This window comes from Cherax quadricarinatus, chromosome 5 (genome assembly GCF_038502225.1).
Source record: "Cherax quadricarinatus isolate ZL_2023a chromosome 5, ASM3850222v1, whole genome shotgun sequence".
Classification (NCBI taxonomy): Eukaryota; Metazoa; Arthropoda; class Malacostraca; order Decapoda; family Parastacidae; genus Cherax; species Cherax quadricarinatus.
Window position 1 is genome coordinate 63,323,402 of NC_091296.1, and position 17,156 is coordinate 63,340,557.

At 42.3% G+C, this 17,156-nt stretch overlaps 1 protein-coding gene across 2 annotated transcripts in view; it reads right to left on the minus strand.

Moving 5' to 3' along the window:
* The window catches only part of LOC128685077 (protein draper-like), a 1,011,482-nt gene that overhangs the window by 371,142 nt on the left and 623,184 nt on the right, over nucleotides 1-17,156 (minus strand). Inside the window, exon 1 of one of the 2 annotated variants that reach the window (XM_070103145.1) lies at nucleotides 13,482-13,639. The exons of the other annotated variant lie outside the window; for it this stretch is intronic. The gene's annotated coding sequence lies outside the window, so the exon portion shown is untranslated. Of the gene's footprint in view, nucleotides 1-13,481; nucleotides 13,640-17,156 lie in introns of those variants that run through there. 2 annotated transcript variants of the gene reach the window in all.

Below are 17,156 nucleotides of genomic sequence, written 5' to 3' on the forward strand. Positions count from 1 at the left end.
ACACTACCACTGTCAACAGCTGTGTTCATAGAACTGTTCAACATCTGTGCTCATTGAACTGATGAACAGCTGTGTTCATTGAACTGTTCAACAGCTGTGTTCATTGAACTTATGAACAGCTGTGTTCATTGAACTGATGTACAGCTGTGTTCGTTGAACTGTTCAACAGCTGTGTTCATTGAACTTATGAACAGCTGTGTTCATTGAACTGATGAACAGCTGTGTTCATTGAACTGTTCAACAGCTGTGTTCATTGAACTTATGAACAGCTGTGTTCATTAAACTGATGAAAAGCTGTGTTCATTGAACTGATGAACAGCTGTGTTCATTGAACTGTTCAACAGCTGTGTTCATAGAACTGATGAACAGCTGTGTTCATTGACCTGATGAACAGCTGTGTTCATTAAACTGATGAACAGCTGTGTTCATAGAACTGTTCAATAGCTGTGTTCATTGAACTGATGAACAGCTGTGTTCATTGAACTGTTCAACAGCTGTGTTCACTGAACTGTTCAACAACTGTGTTCATTGAACTGTTCAACAGCTGTGTTCATAGAACTGTTCAATAGCTGTGTTCATAGAACTGATGAACAGCTGTGTTCATTGAATTGTTCAACAGCTGTGTTCATTGAACTGATGAACAGCTGTGTTCATTGAACTGATGAACAGCTGTGTTCATTGAATTGTTCAACAGCTGTGTTCATTGAACTGATGAACAGCTGTGTTCATTGAACTGATGAACAGCTGTGTTCATTGAACTGTTCAATAGCTGTGTTCATAGAACTGATGAACAGCTGTGTTCAATGAACTGTTCAATAGCTGTGTTCATTGAACTGATGAACAGCTGTGTTCATAGAACTGTTCAACAGCTGTGTTCATTGAACTGATGAACAGCAGTGTCCATAGTACTGGTTGGCTCATGTTGGGGTTTGAATCCTATCGACTACACGAGGGTCATTAAAGCTCCACGTAACCTCTTTTTCATCACCAGACAAGAATACTTTTGTATCTAAAATAGCGATTTAAGCATAAAACTCTCAGCATATATACGCTGAGAGAAATACACCTCGCAGTGTATATATTCTGTGCTGTATTGTATTTCAGGTGATGTTTTGTCAGATGGCGTTGGTGTTGATGTGGAAATACAGTAATTATGAAATTTATTAAGAAACTGTATAAATTATATAATTTTAATCACAATAATTATTCTTTTGGCAGACAAAAAAAGCTTTAAAAGGTTCCTGAAGCTTTCCCACGGTGGGCAGACAAAACTATAAAAGGATCTCAAAAGCTTCTTACAGTGGGTAGACAAAACTATAAAAGGATCTCAAAAGCTTCTTACAGTGGGTAGACAAACTATAAAAGGATCTCAAAAGCTTCTTACAGTGGGTAGACAAACTATAAAAGGATCTCAAAAGCTTCTTACAGTGGGTATACAAAACTATAAAAGGATCTCAAAAGCTTCTTACAGTGGGCAGACAAAACTATAAAAGGATCTCAAAAGCTTCTTACAGTGGGCAGACAAAACTATAAAAGGATCTCAAAAGCTTCTCACAGTGGTCAGACGAAAAACCTTAAAAGGTTCTCAAAACTTTACCACAGTGGGCATGCATAAAAGGTTATCCTAGGTTCTCTACACATATGCTGCTATGTATGATAATCTATGTAACTGTATTTGTGTATACCTGAATAAACTTACTAAGAGATTCTGTGGCACTTGCCACCACCACCTCATTCCTCTTCTTGATTCGCCAATCCTCTCCCGGCCCGGGTCTTTTCCAGATGGTGACCCGGCCTTGGGAGTATCTGGGACCTATGTCTGCCATGGGAGGAGGTACAAGTACCGCCTTAACTTCTGGGACCAGCTGTCCCCAGGCCTAGCCCCATTCCCCGCCCTTACGGAGCTCCCAGGGAGAAGCTAGGCCTCTGGTCTGCCACCTTCCCCGCCCCAGGGAAGCTCGTGGGAATGGCAGTCCGGTGAGCTGCAGGTTCAATTCAATTCAATTCAAGTTTATTCTCTATAAGGGTTACAATGTGGAGTTTACAGGTTTTGGGTATTGTGTGGTTTACATGTTATAAAATACTAATTACAGAGGGGGGCCACTAGGACACCTAGCATGACTAGGCATTTCGAGCAGACTTAGATTAATTCTTAACATTAAATCCTTACAGATTATGGTATTAAGGCTAAGTGACTACATCATAATTTGTGAGTTTAGCAATGTGAATGCTTTTGTTTTGGCACAATACAAGGTGACTATATTTGAGTATCATAGGCAAACTTATGACTAGTTAGGATTTATTATTTTAAGATTAAGATTAGTATTTCTGGGTTTATAGTCAGTGGGTGAGTGAGTGTAATTGTGAACCACCAGGTGGTTATCATGCAGTTAGTTGATGGGGTGGATCAGGGAGATAAGATATTTTCTAACTGTAGTTTTGAAAGTGATGAATGTGGCTGCAGTTCTAGAGTTTTCAGGTAGGGTGTTCCAGATTTTAGGTCCTTTGAAATACATTGAATTTTTGTAAAGGTTTAGTCGAATACGGGGAATGTCATAGAGATGTTTGTGTCTGGTGTTATGCCTGTGGATCCTGTCACAACTATCAAGAAAGCGTTTTAGGTCAAGGTTAATATTGGAATTTAAGGTCCTGTAGATATAGATTGCACAGTAGTAAGTGTGGATGTTCTGAACAGGGAGTAAGTTTAGATCTATGAAGAGTGGGGGGGGGGGTTGCCAGGGATGGGATTTAGTGATTATTCTTACTGCGGCTTTTTGTTGGGTTATTATTGGCTTTAGGTGTGTTGCTGCAGTTGATCCCCAAGCACAGATAGCATAGGTGAGGTATGGATATATAAGTGAATGGTATAGTGTGAGAAGGGCAGTTTGCGGCACGTAATATCGTATCTTGGAGAGGATCCCCACCATTTTGGATGCTTTTTTTGTTATGTGTTGGATATGGGTGCTGAAATTTAGGTTGTTGTCGAGGTATAGGCCAAGGTATTTGCCCTCATTATGTCTGGCAATTAGTGTTGTCGATCTTAATGTTAAGTTGCGCAACACCTGCTCTGCTACCAAACATAATATAGTAGGTTTTGGCAGTGTTAAGTGTAAGTTTATTGGCTGTCATCTAAGTCGATATTTTGAGCAGCTCCTAGTTAACAATGGTGTTGAGGGTAGCAAGATTAGGGTGGGAGATGACATAAGTAGTGTCGTCAGCAAAGAGAATGGGTTTCAGGGGTTGGGATATGTTTGGAAGATCATTGATGTAAATGAGGAAGAGCAGGGATCCAAGGACACTTCCCTGCGGAACTCCAGTATCAAGTGGCCATATTGATGAGGCTGTGATTTTTAATGGTGACATACTGATACCTATTAGAAAGGTAGGATTTAAAATATGCAAGCACATGGCCTCTTATACCATAGTGGTCAAGTTTGTGGAGCAGGATGCCGTGGTCTACTGTGTCAAACGCTTTTCTTAGGTCTATAAAAATTCCTAGTGGATATTCCTTATTTTCCAATGCTGTGTAAAGCAGGTCTAGCATTTTTATAATTGCATCATTAGTGCTTTTATTTTTCCTGAATCCGAATTGGCAGGGGTTGAGTATGTTTTATGACGTTATAAATGAATATAGTCTCCTGTGCGCTAGTTTCTCGAAGATTTTGGATAGCAATGGTAAGTTTGATATTGGCCTATAGTTGTTTACGTCTGTAGGGTCACCACCTTTTTGTATTGGTGTAACCCTTGCTGTCTTGAGTAGTGTCGGGAAAGTGCTAGTTTCCAGTGACTTGTTAAAAAGTAATGTAATAGCATGCGAAAGGACATGGGCCACTGCTCGCTTGTACAATAATGGTGGGACGTGAGACAGATTCCCCGAGTTATTTTTAAGTGACTTTATGATCGCGGTGACTTCCGTGGGCTCAGTTGGTACAAGATAGAAGGAATTTAGGAAATTCTCATCTAGGTAGTCCCCGGCATGGGTATTGGTACGTGGGATTTTACCGTCGAGATTAGATCCTATATTTGGGAAGAAGTCGTTTATCTTGTTAGCTGTATCAGTGGGATGCAGTGGTATTTCATGAGGTTTAGTTAGAACAATATTCTTGTTTTTTTTTCAGTTTGTGGGTCCCCAGAATCTGGGAAAGTGTTTTCCAGGTCTTTTTTATATCTCCTCTTGTGTCAGTGAATCTGCTGTAGCAAGCTCTGGCTCTGGCACCTTCCCTGCCCTAGGACGTCCACCTCATTGTGCGAGACAGCGTGTTCAACGTGTAAACAACCACCAGAAGCCATCTCCATGCAAGCGTTAACATGCCTGTGGCTTATTTCTTAAACAATATAAGAACCTGATCTCAGCATCACGTAACTAAGCAAACAACACCAACAACAGAGACGCTAAACAAGACAAATGCCTTTTTCTGCATTTAAAACCGACTGCGTATTAGTCCTCAGCCACGACTGTCTCAGCGATGTACCTGATCTTTTACATGTATTCTTTATTGTGATTAAAATGAAGACATTGTTTGCAACAAATAAAAGTTTTAGGTTAATGTTAACGGGGTATGAGCGCATAAGACAGCTAAGGAGCGTACAGACACTGACCAACAAAAGCGTCAAGAAGCAATGGTGTTCCAAACTGCAAAGACTCATCGTGTCTCAAACAATACGACCATACTAGGATTACGGAGTTGAACAGTGCTATTTAAACAAGGCGAGAGTGAGAGAGTGTGTGATGTATCCGGGTGGTGGCAACACTGCTGCCATCTGCATAAAAATAGATGTGTCAGCATAACACTGTCATCGTATTACCTCGCCTCTGGTGTGTGAGAGTGAGAGAGACTGCTGCCTCTCTTGTGAGAGTCAGAGGCTGCTGCCTCGCTCAATGAAACACACACACACACACACACACACACACACACACACACACACACACACACACACACACACACACACACACACACACACACACACACACACACACACACACACACACACATCATTTTTACACCAGTAATATGCTGCCTGCAGTTGTATTATTTAGGATGAATGGTGATAAATTAGACACATATGCAATTCTTGGGTATCTTTATTGAGGAAACGTTTCGCCACACAGTGGCTTCATCAGTCCAACTTGAAGAACAGGAGGAGAATGAGGTAATCAGTCCCTCAACCTTGAGTCGATGTGTTCAGTCCATCAATCTTCAAGATTGATGGACTGAACACATCGACTCAAGGTTGAGGGACTGATTACCTCATTCTCCTCCTGTTCTTCAAGTTTCTCCTACGTATGGACTGATGAAGCCACTGTGTGGCGAAACGTTTCCTCAATAAAGATACCCAAGAATTGCACATGTGTCTAATTTATCAACATGTCGGTTCTCTGAACCATTCATCTACAGGATGAATGGTACACAGTACCAACAAGTTGATGAATTAAACACTCTTGCAATACCTAGGTGTCTTGTGTTGAAACTATGTGGCCTACACAGTAGACGTCATCAACACAACACAAGCAGTGATTACAATCCCGGAGGCAGTTGGAAGTGCAGAGACCGGGGGTAATCACTGTCGACTCTGTGTATTCCACTGATGAAGGCTGCTGACCAGGCGAAACGTTTCATTAAAACAAGATGCCTCATGCTGCACAAATGTCATCAAAATAAGATGCCTCAGTGCTGCACAAGTGTTTATCTCGTCAAGCTGCAGCAGTGTACACAACACTAGCCCAGACAGTCAATGGACATATCCCCACTTGACACTACCAGAGACTCAAACAATATTTACCATATCTATTATAAACTTGACAACTATTTTAACAGAGCTAACACCATACGGAAATGGAATACACGCCGAGAGGTGTATATCCCCATTTTGTGGATTACAGTATCCCTTGACTAACGGTGCATAGGTAAGCTGCAGCCTTAGTTAATGATCCTCGTGTAGTTGAAAGGTGTAAATCCCACCAACACAAGTCACTGAGATCACTTTTAAGAAAGGAGGAGCGCTTCACCAGGCCTACTGGCCTATACTTTTACCGTCAATATCATCTAGATTATTGTGAGACTAATTGTGTGACTCCTGGCTCAGTGGTAGCGTCTTCGGCTTACAACCGAAGGATCCGGGTTCAGACTTAGTGGTGATTAGAGGAAAAGAATACGCGAGTAAACACTGTCTGTCCTGGGACCTTGCTCACTTCTAGGACGCGCAGCTGCATTGAGCACAGCATATAAAACCAAGTGACATGTTAGATAGAGAGTTCATGTCAACTTGACATAGAAGTCAGGTCAGGTTTAAATAGACGTCAGATTAAGTTCAAGTAAATGTCAGTTCCAGTTTGAGTTGTGGAAGCATGATCAAATGGCAGGCATGTTGCCACGAGTGCGTGGTGAGGCATGGAGGCCTGGTCAAACATCACTGTGACCAAGATAAGGATGCTTTAACTATCTGGTTTCTGTGCAACACACACCAAGGCCTTCATAGTTCAGATTCAGTAAAGCCTGTCTGAACCTCCCTCCAGTTCACGAGATGGCCTTCAACGTCCTTGTGCGTTACTCCAGCACTGATAGGTTCATCCCAGTTTCTCCCATGTACTTATCACATTCTCTGCACGGGACAGTGTAAACTCCAGCGTCAGGAACAGGTGATGAAGCCAGAGAGTTACAGCTTGACAACATCTTCAGTGAAAGTAATGGCTATAGTAGATGCTTTGATGTTGCTGCTGGTGATAGCCAGGATAGTAGCAGTGTTGATGTTGCTGCTGGTGATAGCCAGGATAGTAGCAGTGTTGATGTTGCTGCTGGTGATAGCCAGGATAGTAGCTGTGTTGATGTTGCTGCTGGTGATAGCCAGGATAGTAGCAGTGTTGATGTTGCTGCTGGTGATAGCCAGGATAGTAGCAGTAGTAGTTGCTGCTGGTGAGTAGTAGCTGTGTTGATGTGATGTTGCAGTGTTGATGTTGCTGCTGGTGATAGCCAGGATAGTAGCAGTGTTGATGTTGCTGCTGGTGATAGCCAGGATAGTAGCAGTGTTGATGTTGCTGCTGGTGATAGCCAGGATAGTAGCAGTGTTGATGTTGCTGCTGGTGATAGCCAGGATAGTAGCAGTGTTGATGTTGCTGCTGGTGATAGCCAGGATAGTAGCTGCTGGTGATAGCCAGGATAGTAGCTGTGTGTTGCTGCTGGTGATGTAGTAGCAGTGTTGATGTTGCTGCTGGTGATATAGTAGCGGTGTTGATGTTGCTGCTGGTGATAGCCAGGATAGGATAGTAGCATAGTGCAGTGTTGATGTTGCTGATAGCCAGGATAGTAGCTGCTGTGATAGCCAGGATAGTAGCAGTGTTGATGTTGCTGCTGGTGATAGCCAGGATAGTAGCTGCTGGTGATAGCCAGGATAGTAGCAGTGTTGATGTTGCTGCTGGTGATAGCCAGGATAGTAGCAGTGTTGATGTTGCTGCTGGTGATAGCCAGGATAGTAGCAGTGTTGATGTTGCTGCTGGTGATAGCCAGGATAGTAGCAGTGTTGATGTTGCTGCTGGTGATAGCCAGGATAGTAGCAGTGTTGATGTTGCTGCTGGTGATAGCCAGGATAGTAGCAGTGTTGCTGCTGGTGATAGCCAGGATGTTGCTGCTGGTGATAGCCAGGATAGTAGCAGTGTTGATGTTGCTGATGGTGACAGCCAGGATAGTAGCAGTGTTGATGTTGCTACTGGTGATAGCCAGGATAGTAGCAGTGTTGATGTTGCTACTGGTGATAGCCAGGATAGTAGCAGTTTTGATGTTGCTGCTGGTGATAGCCAGGATAGTAGCAGTGTTGATGTTGCTGCTGGTGATAGCCAGGATAGTAGCAGTGTTGATGTTGCTGCTGGTGATAGCCAGGATAGTAGCAGTGTTGATGTTGCTGCTGGTGATAGCCAGGATAGTAGCAGTGTTGATGTTGCTGCTGGTGATAGCCAGGATAGTAGCGGTGTTGATGTTGCTGCTGGCGATAGCCAGGATAGTAGCGGTGTTGATGTTGCTGCTGGTGATAGCCAGGATAGTAGCGGTGTTGATGTTGCTGATGGTGATAGCCAGGATAGTAGCAGTGTTGATGTTGCTGCTGGTGATAGCCAGGATAGTAGCAGTGTTGATGTTGCTGCTGGTGATAGCCAGGATAGTAGCAGTGTTGATGTTGCTGCTGGTGATAGCTAGGATAGTAGCGGTGTTGATGTTGCTGCTGGTGATAGCCAGGATAGTAGCAGTGTTGATGTTGCTGCTGGTGATAGCCAGGATAGTAGCAGTGTTGATGTTGCTGCTGGTGATAGCCAGGATAGTAGCTGTGTTGATGTTGCTGCTGGTGATAGCCAGGATAGTAGCAGTGTTGATGTTGCTGCTGGTGATAGCCAGGATAGTAGCAGTGTTGATGTTGCTGCTGGTGATAGCCAGGATAGTAGCAGTGTTGATGTTGCTGCTGGTGATAGCCAGGATAGTAGCAGTGTTGATGTTGCTGCTGGTGATAGCTAGGATAGTAGCGGTGTTGATGTTGCTGCTGGTGATAGCCAGGATAGTAGCGGTGTTGATGTTGCTGCTGGTGATAGCTAGGATAGTAGCGGTGTTGATGTTGCTGCTGGTGATAGCTAGGATAGTAGCGGTGTTGATGTTACTGCTGGTGATAGCCAGGATAGAAGCAGTGTTGATGTTGCTGCTGGTGATATTACTGCTGTTGAAGATGTTAGCTTATCCTGGCCACGTGACCAAAGATTCTGAAGGTGTTGGACCATCCTGGCCATGTGAACAAGATGTTGAGGATGTTAGACTATCCTGGCCATGAGTCACAAGATGTTGCAGGTGTTTGGCCACTCTGGCCACGTGGCCCAAAATATTAGGCTATCCTGGGAACGTGGCCCAAGATGTGGCAAGTGTTGGGCCACTCTGGCCACGTGGCCCAAGATGTAGGTGTTGGGCCACTCTGGCCTAACCTCGTACTTCTTTCCTCCTGGAATGAAGTAATTTACTGGAGCCGGAGATGAAAGGTCTGGATACCAGGCAGTGACTGCCACCCTCCCTTACCTGCCACTCAACTTTCCCTTCACTTGCCACTCAACCTTCCCTTCACTTGCTAGTCAACCTTCCCTTCACTTGCTAGTCAACCTTCCCTTCACCTGCTAGTCAACCTTCCCTTCACCCGACTGCAGCAAATTATACGTCGGCGAAACATCCAGAGACCTCCAAACACTTATTTCAGAACACCAGTACGCAGGCAAATCTGACGATCCAAGGAATGGCTGTGTTCAACACCGAAATTCACACAACCATTTAATCAACTACAGAAACGCAAGACTTATCACCAGAGAAGACAACACTCAATACCGAAGAATCCTGGAATCATCACTTATCTGTATATCCAACAACTTCAACCAGAACAACGGCTTCTATAACAGCTGAACCACTTGCCAAGGAACTCCATCGCTATACCACATAAGAACATAAGAATGGAGGAACACTGCAGAAGGTCTACTCATATACTTATGCAATCTCTTTTTAAAGCTTCCCAAGGTTCTAGACTATCACTCTACTGGGAAGTTTGTCACACAGCTTTCTCCACCTGACCCAACATTCTCATCCTATAAATACTCACGTAAATTTCACCCAGGTAGATCTGTTTGTGACTTGATAAAGCCCTCTGTGTGGGCGAAACATTGTCAATAAAGGATCACATTATACTGATTAAGTGTTTATATTTCCATAGATAGATAGATATTAGGATCAGTCTTGCGGAATTACACACAGATGACAGTGGAAGATGAGTTAATCAGTCCCAGATCCCTGGAAGCCAGTGTTCTGTACCTTAGTCTGAACTCTGGGTGTGTTATGTGTGTCTAATATCTCACAACTTGGAAGTCTATAATGGTGTCACCCCATTTGACGTCATATTTATTATTATTATTATCATTATTATTAAAATTATAATTACAACTATTATTATTAGTTATTGTTATTATTACAATTATTATTATTATCATTATTATTGAAGACTACGTTACAATACGGAGTTGCTTTGCAGCTGGCTTCTGCAGCTGCAATCATGAAAGCAGTTTTTGCATTATTAAAATTATATAGGACTTAACCCTGGCAATTTCCCTCCTGCGTCTCATTGTTCAAGAGTGCCAGGGGTCGTTCAAGAGTGCCAGGGGTCGTTCAAGAGTGCCAGGGGTCGTTCACCTCCTCTGCTTTATAGCTCGACTCATCTTCCTCAGAATCTAGTTATCGCTCTTATGCATAAACTACGGCGGCCTGGTCGTGGACCGGGCCGCGGGGGGCGTTGACCCCCGGAACACCACCGTCCAGGTATACCAGATTCAGCTTCCCGACAGGTCAAAGACAAGATATTGAAAATTAAACACTGAACACTGACTTCTGTTTAAGACATCTATTGTGAAAGAGTGTAAACTGGCTTTAATAATAATAATAATAATAATAATAATAATAATAATAATAATAATAATAATAATAATAATATATCTTTATTTCTACAAGTACATGATTCAACTTATACAGACCATAGATGACATCAGTGACATACTATATAGAAAGCCCCTAGTTATACAGAACATTTCGGTCAACTTAGGTTAATCTTGTCACCCATGATGTAACCTACACCAGTCAGCTAACACCCCGGTTCCTCCTTACTGCTAGGTGAATAGGGACAGCAGATGTAAGGAAACACGCCCAGTGTTTCCACTCGTATAAACGTGAGGTGATTAAACACTAAAATGTGTGCGAGAAAAATAGCTAAACGTGTGGGTAGGTGGATATTTAACTTCCTAACAAACAGAACCCAAAGAGTGACAGTAAACAGAGAGAAATCAGAGTCTGACACAGCGAAAAGTTCTGTACCCCAAGGCACAGTACTCGCCCCACTTCTGTTTCTCATTCCCATTTCTGGCATACACAGAGACATACATCATAGCACTGTATCATCCTCTGCAGATGATACTAGAATATGTATGAGAGTGGCAGCCGTAGAAGACACAGTGAACCTCCAAGCTGACACAGACAGTCTTCCAGTGGGCCACTGAAACAATGACAGACAAAGTCTTCCAGTGGGCCACTGAAACAATGACATAGACAAAGTCTTCCAGTGGGCCACTGAAACAGTGACATAGACAAAGTCTTCCAGTGGGCCACTGGAACAATGACATAGACAAAGTCTTCCAGTGGGCCACTGAAACAATGACATAGACAAAGTCTTCCAGTGGGCCACTGAAACAATGACATAGACAAAGTCTTCCAGTGGGCCACTGGAACAATGACATAGACAAAGTCTTCCAGTGGGCCACTGGAACAATGACATAGACAAAGTCTTCCAGTGGGCCACTGAAACAATGACATAGACAAAGTCTTCCAGTGGGCCACTGAAACAATGACATAGACAAAGTCTTCCAGTGGGCCACTGGAACAATGACATAGACAAAGTCTTCCAGTGGGCCACTGGAACAATGACATAGAGAAAGTCTTCCAGTGGGCCACTGAAACAATGACAGACAAAGTCTTCCAGTGGGCCACTGAAACAATGACAAAGTCTTCCAGTGGGCCACTGAAACAATGACACAGACAAAGTGTTCCAGTGGGCCACTGAAACAATGACATAGACAAAGTCTTCCAGTGGGCCACTGAAACAGTGACATAGACAAAGTCTTCCAGTGGGCCACTGAAACAGTGACATAGACAAAGTCTTCCAGTGGGCCACTGAAACAGTGACATAGACAAAGTCTTCCAGTGGGCCACTGAAACAATGACAGACAAAGTCTTCCAATGGGCCACTGAAACAATGACAAAGTCTTCCAGTGGGCCACTGAAACAATGACAGACAAAGTCTTCCAGTGGGCCACTGAAACAATGACAAAGTCTTCCAGTGGGCCACTGAAACAATGACACAGACAAAGTGTTCCAGTGGGCCACTGAAACAATGACATAGACAAAGTCTTCCAGTGGGCCACTGAAACAGTGACATAGACAAAGTCTTCCAGTGGGCCACTGAAACAGTGACATAGACAAAGTCTTCCAGTGGGCCACTGAAACAGTGACATAGACAAAGTCTTCCAGTGGGCCACTGAAACAATGACAGACAAAGTCTTCCAATGGGCCACTGAAACAATGACAAAGTCTTCCAGTGGGCCACTGAAACAATGACAGACAAAGTCTTCCAGTGGGCCACTGAAACAATGACAAAGTCTTCCAGTGGGCCACTGAAACAATGACACAGACAAAGTGTTCCAGTGGGCCACTGAAACAATGACATAGACAAAGTCTTCCAGTGGGCCACTGAAACAGTGACATAGACAAAGTCTTCCAGTGGGCCACTGAAACAGTGACATAGACAAAGTCTTCCAGTGGGCCACTGAAACAGTGACATAGACAAAGTCTTCCAGTGGGCCACTGAAACAATGACAGACAAAGTCTTCCAATGGGCCACTGAAACAATGACAAAGTCTTCCAGTGGGCCACTGAAACAATGACAGACAAAGTCTTCCAGTGGGCCACTGAAACAGTGACATAGACAAAGTCTTCCAGTGGGCCACTGAAACAATGACAAAGTCTTCCAGTGGGCCACTGAAACAATGACAGACAAAGTCTTCCAGTGGGCCACTGAAACAATGACAGACAAAGTCTTCCAGTGGGCCACTGAAACAATGGCAAAGTCTTCTAGTGGGCCACTGAAACAATGGCAGACAAAGTCTTCCAGTGGGCCACTGAAGCAATGTGATGACGTTTCCTGTACCGTTTGAATATTACCTATTTAAAAATTACATTAGTGTAGGTTAGATTAGGTTGGTTTTGGCTGGGTTTGGCTAGGTGAGCTTAAGTTAGCTTGGGTTGAATTAGGTAAGAATAGGCTAGGTTAAGTTAGGGTAGGTTAGATTAGGTTTGGTTAAGTTAGACTAGGTTAGGTTAGCTTGGGGTTGTGTTATAGCGGGTTAGATTAACTTCGGTTTGGGTTAGGGTGGGATAGGTTAGCTTAGGGTTGGGTTAGGGTGGGATAGGTTATCTTTGGGTTGGGTTAGGGTGGGACAGGTTCACTTGGGTTGGGTTAGGGTGGGATAGATTAGCTTAGGGTTTGGTTAGGGTGGGATAGGTTAGCTTGGATTGGGTTAGGGTCTGATACGTTAGCTTGGGCTGGGTTAGGGTAGGTTAGGTTAGCTTGAGATTGGGTTAAATTAACTTGGGTTGGGTTAGGGGTGGGATAATTAGCTTGGGTTGGGTTAGGGTGGAATAGATTAGCTTGGGTTTGGGTTAAGTTAGCTTGGGTTGTTTAAGGGAGGATTTGGGAAGTGTTAATCAAGTATCTAAATGCATAAATTCCTTAGTATAAAGCTTTCAAAACCTACTTTCAGAGAAAGAGAAAACCTGGTACTGACTTAGTCACAGAGACAGATAAATACTGTACCAAGCGCAGAAATAATTTAGAGAGCCACATTAGCCGGGAGAATTAGCAAAGTTGACTCCCACCTGACGCCATTAACAAGTCGTTATGAAGCTCTAGTCGCTAGGGGCGCTACGATAAGTCACCTCAGCGCTCAAGTTCAACACTTTGCCTCAGCTCGCGTGTGATAACTGGGCTCCAGCAGCGCTACGTAAACAATATCTCCCCCACAGCACCGGGCGGGTACGATAACGCTCCTCCAGTGGCGCTACGTAAACACAAACTCCCACCATAACAGGCCGTAACCGTGAGTTTTATACAGGATACCACGTCAGTGGGATGAAGTGTCCACCTCAGCTAATGTCTGTTGTTGCAAAACAGCAACTCTGATAATTACCTTGCCTCTAGAATGCATTGTTCATTGTATGCTAAATGCATTGTTCATTGTGTTTTAGAATAATATATATATATATATATATATATATATATATATATATATATATATATATATATATATATATATATATATATATATATATATATATATATATATATATATATATATATATATATATATATATATGTCGTGCCGAATATGTAAAACTGGTCAATTAGCAAGAACTCATTTAAAATTAAGTCCTTTCTAAAATTTTCTCTTATACGTTTAAAGATATATTTTTTTCATTAATGTTAATGTAAAAAATTTTAATTTTGCACCAAAAGAATCTTAGAAAACTTACCTAACCTTATTATAACAAGAACAATTTATTTTAACCTAACCCAACTAAATATATTTTAGATTTGTTTACAATAATTTAATACTAAACAAACACAGTGAAATATATTTTTTTCGTTAGGTTCAAAATGATTTTGGCAAAATTATTGCATACACAAATTTTCACTTGTCCTATATGGCAAGATGAACGTTGCTATTTAAGCCAAGATTGCAAGTTCTGCCTATTCGGCACGACATATATATATATATATATATATATATATATATATATATATATATATATATATATATATATATATATATATATATATATATATATATATATGCAATAAGATCACAGTAAACGGGTGATTTCAGAATAAGCAAAACAACCACTGTGAAAGAATAGAGAAGTTCCAAGCGCTTTCGTGACTACTCACATTATCAAGGAACAATGAAAGTAAAGCATCAAAGGAAGGTATATAAAGGGGTAGCCCACACCTCACTATCAGATCCCACAACAACGAAACACCTGACGCGAGACAGCAGGCCCGCCGGCCGAACTAGACAGGTCCTTCATACAACCCACCAACAAACTATTCTACCCAAGAAATAAGAAATTTAAAAAATTATTATTTGTCCAATGTATTATTAAATTCTTCCCAAATTCTATTAATTATAAATGGATCTAATTTGTATAAACCAAAGGAAATATTCATATTATTGTCAAAACTGCTTTTTATGAAACAAGATTCAATTATATTCCTGTCGACCATGGACTTGCTTGATACTACTTTCTCAACTTTTGAAAATCAATTGGATGGTTAAAATCTCTTACATGAATAAATAGAGCATTGGAATCTTGTCCAGTTCTAATGCTATATTTATGTTGTTTTAATCTTAGTTCGAGATTTTTACCAGTTTGACCGTAATAAACTTTATCGCAAATTTTACAAGGAATCTTATAGACATATCCGTCAGCATTTTGGGGGGAATTCTTTATCAAAAGTTTTTTTACTGTATCAAGATTTTTGAATACATTAATATTAAAAGTCTTAAGAAGAGAAGGCATATCAACCAAGTTTTCATTGTTCCTTGATAATGTGAGTGGTCACGAAAGCGCTTGGAACTTCTCTATTTTTTACAGAGGTTATTTTGCATGTATATATATATATATATATATATATATATATATATATATATATATATATATATTATTGTAACCACGGACGAGTGGTATATATATATATATATATATATATATATATATATATATATATATATATATATATATATATATATATATATAATATAAGAATTTAATAATACACTGGAGCAATAATAATTTTTTATAGTATTGCATATATATATATATATATATATATATATATATATATATATATATATATATATATATATATATATATATATATATCTCTGTGTGTGTGTGTGTGTGTGTGTGTGTGTGTGTGTGTGTGTGTAAGGGAGTTTGGCTAATAATCTATCGTTTGAACAGGGTACAGTGAAACAGGTTAATACTTAGAGAAGTTGTGGTGACCAGCTCACTCTGGCTTCCTGGTGTGAAGGATGCTGGGGTCTGGGAGAGACCCCAGTGTGAGGGATGCTGGGGTCTGTGAGAGACCTCAGTGTCTGGGATGCTGGGGTCTGTGAGAGACGTCAGCGTGAGGGATGCTGGGGTCTGTTAGAGACCCCAATGTGAGGGATGCTGTGGTCTGGGAGGCCCCAGTGTGGGGGATGATGGGGTCTGCGAGAGACCCCAGTGTGAGGGATGCTGGGGTCTGGGAGAGACCCTAATATGGGGGATGCTGGAGTCTGGGAGAACCCGTGTGGGGGATGCTGGGGTCTAGGAGAGACCCCAGCATGGCTCTCCTTAATTCAGGTAATTCAATCGAGACGAAGTTTGCCAATATCAATGTTGTTACGGCGACACCCACACACACACACACACACACACACACACACACCGAAAACTTAAATCCCAAAGAATTTAATTAGTTTTTAGTGGTTCAACGAGCAAATCTGAAATAGATAACATAACGTATAATACTACTCTCTGCATCGTAAGAAAACCCGTCACTACAGCCAGCAGTGCCTCGACCCCCCTCAGATTAAGCTGTCTTGCCCGTGGGGGGGGGGAGTGATAGTAGACCCCACCCCCTCTGTTGTTCTTCTCAATATAAGGGAACGTAATCTTGGCAAAGTTTGATGATTACTTTAGTAACTGGAGGAGTCTGGATGACCTTAACTAAGGTCGTTACTTCCTTAAATAATGACTCTCCCTCCCGTCCCTCCCTGGATCATGTCCGTCCCTTCCCCCGTCCATGAATGCTGATATATGTAACTATGTAGGATCACTGAGAGCAGTGCTCTACAATGATCTACAGTGATACAATGCAGCATCACTGAGAGCAGTGCTCTACAATGATCTACAGTGATACAATGCAGCATCACTGAGAGCAGTGCTCTACAATGATCTACAGTGATACAATGCACCATCACTGAGAGCAGTGATCTACAGTGGTACAATGCACCATCACTGAGAGCAGTGATCTACAGTGATCTACAGTGGTACTGTATGATCTGCCTTAATCCAGCTACAGTTCTGGACTCGGGTAATTTATAGAATATGTTTTGGAAGGATACACTGGCAGAGCTGGTCAGTAAATTGTGAAAGTTGGGCAGTGTCAGGCAAGTAGTGGGAGGATGGAGTGGTAGGATGGAGTGGTAGGATGGAGTGGGAGGATGGAGTGGTAGGATGGAGTGGGAGGATGGAGTGGGAAGATGGAGTGGTAGGATGGAGTGGGAGGATGGAGTGGTAGGATGGAGTGGGAGGATGGAGTGGTAGGATGGAGTGGGAGGATGGATGGAGTGGGAAGAAGGGTGGAGTGGGAGGAAGGATGGAGTGGGAGGAAGGATGGAGTGGGAGGGTTGGAAGGAGGGAGGGAGAAAAGAATTGAGAGGGAGGGAGGGAGAAAAGAAGTGATAGGGAGGGAAGGAGGAAGGGTGGAAAGGAGAGGGTGTACGG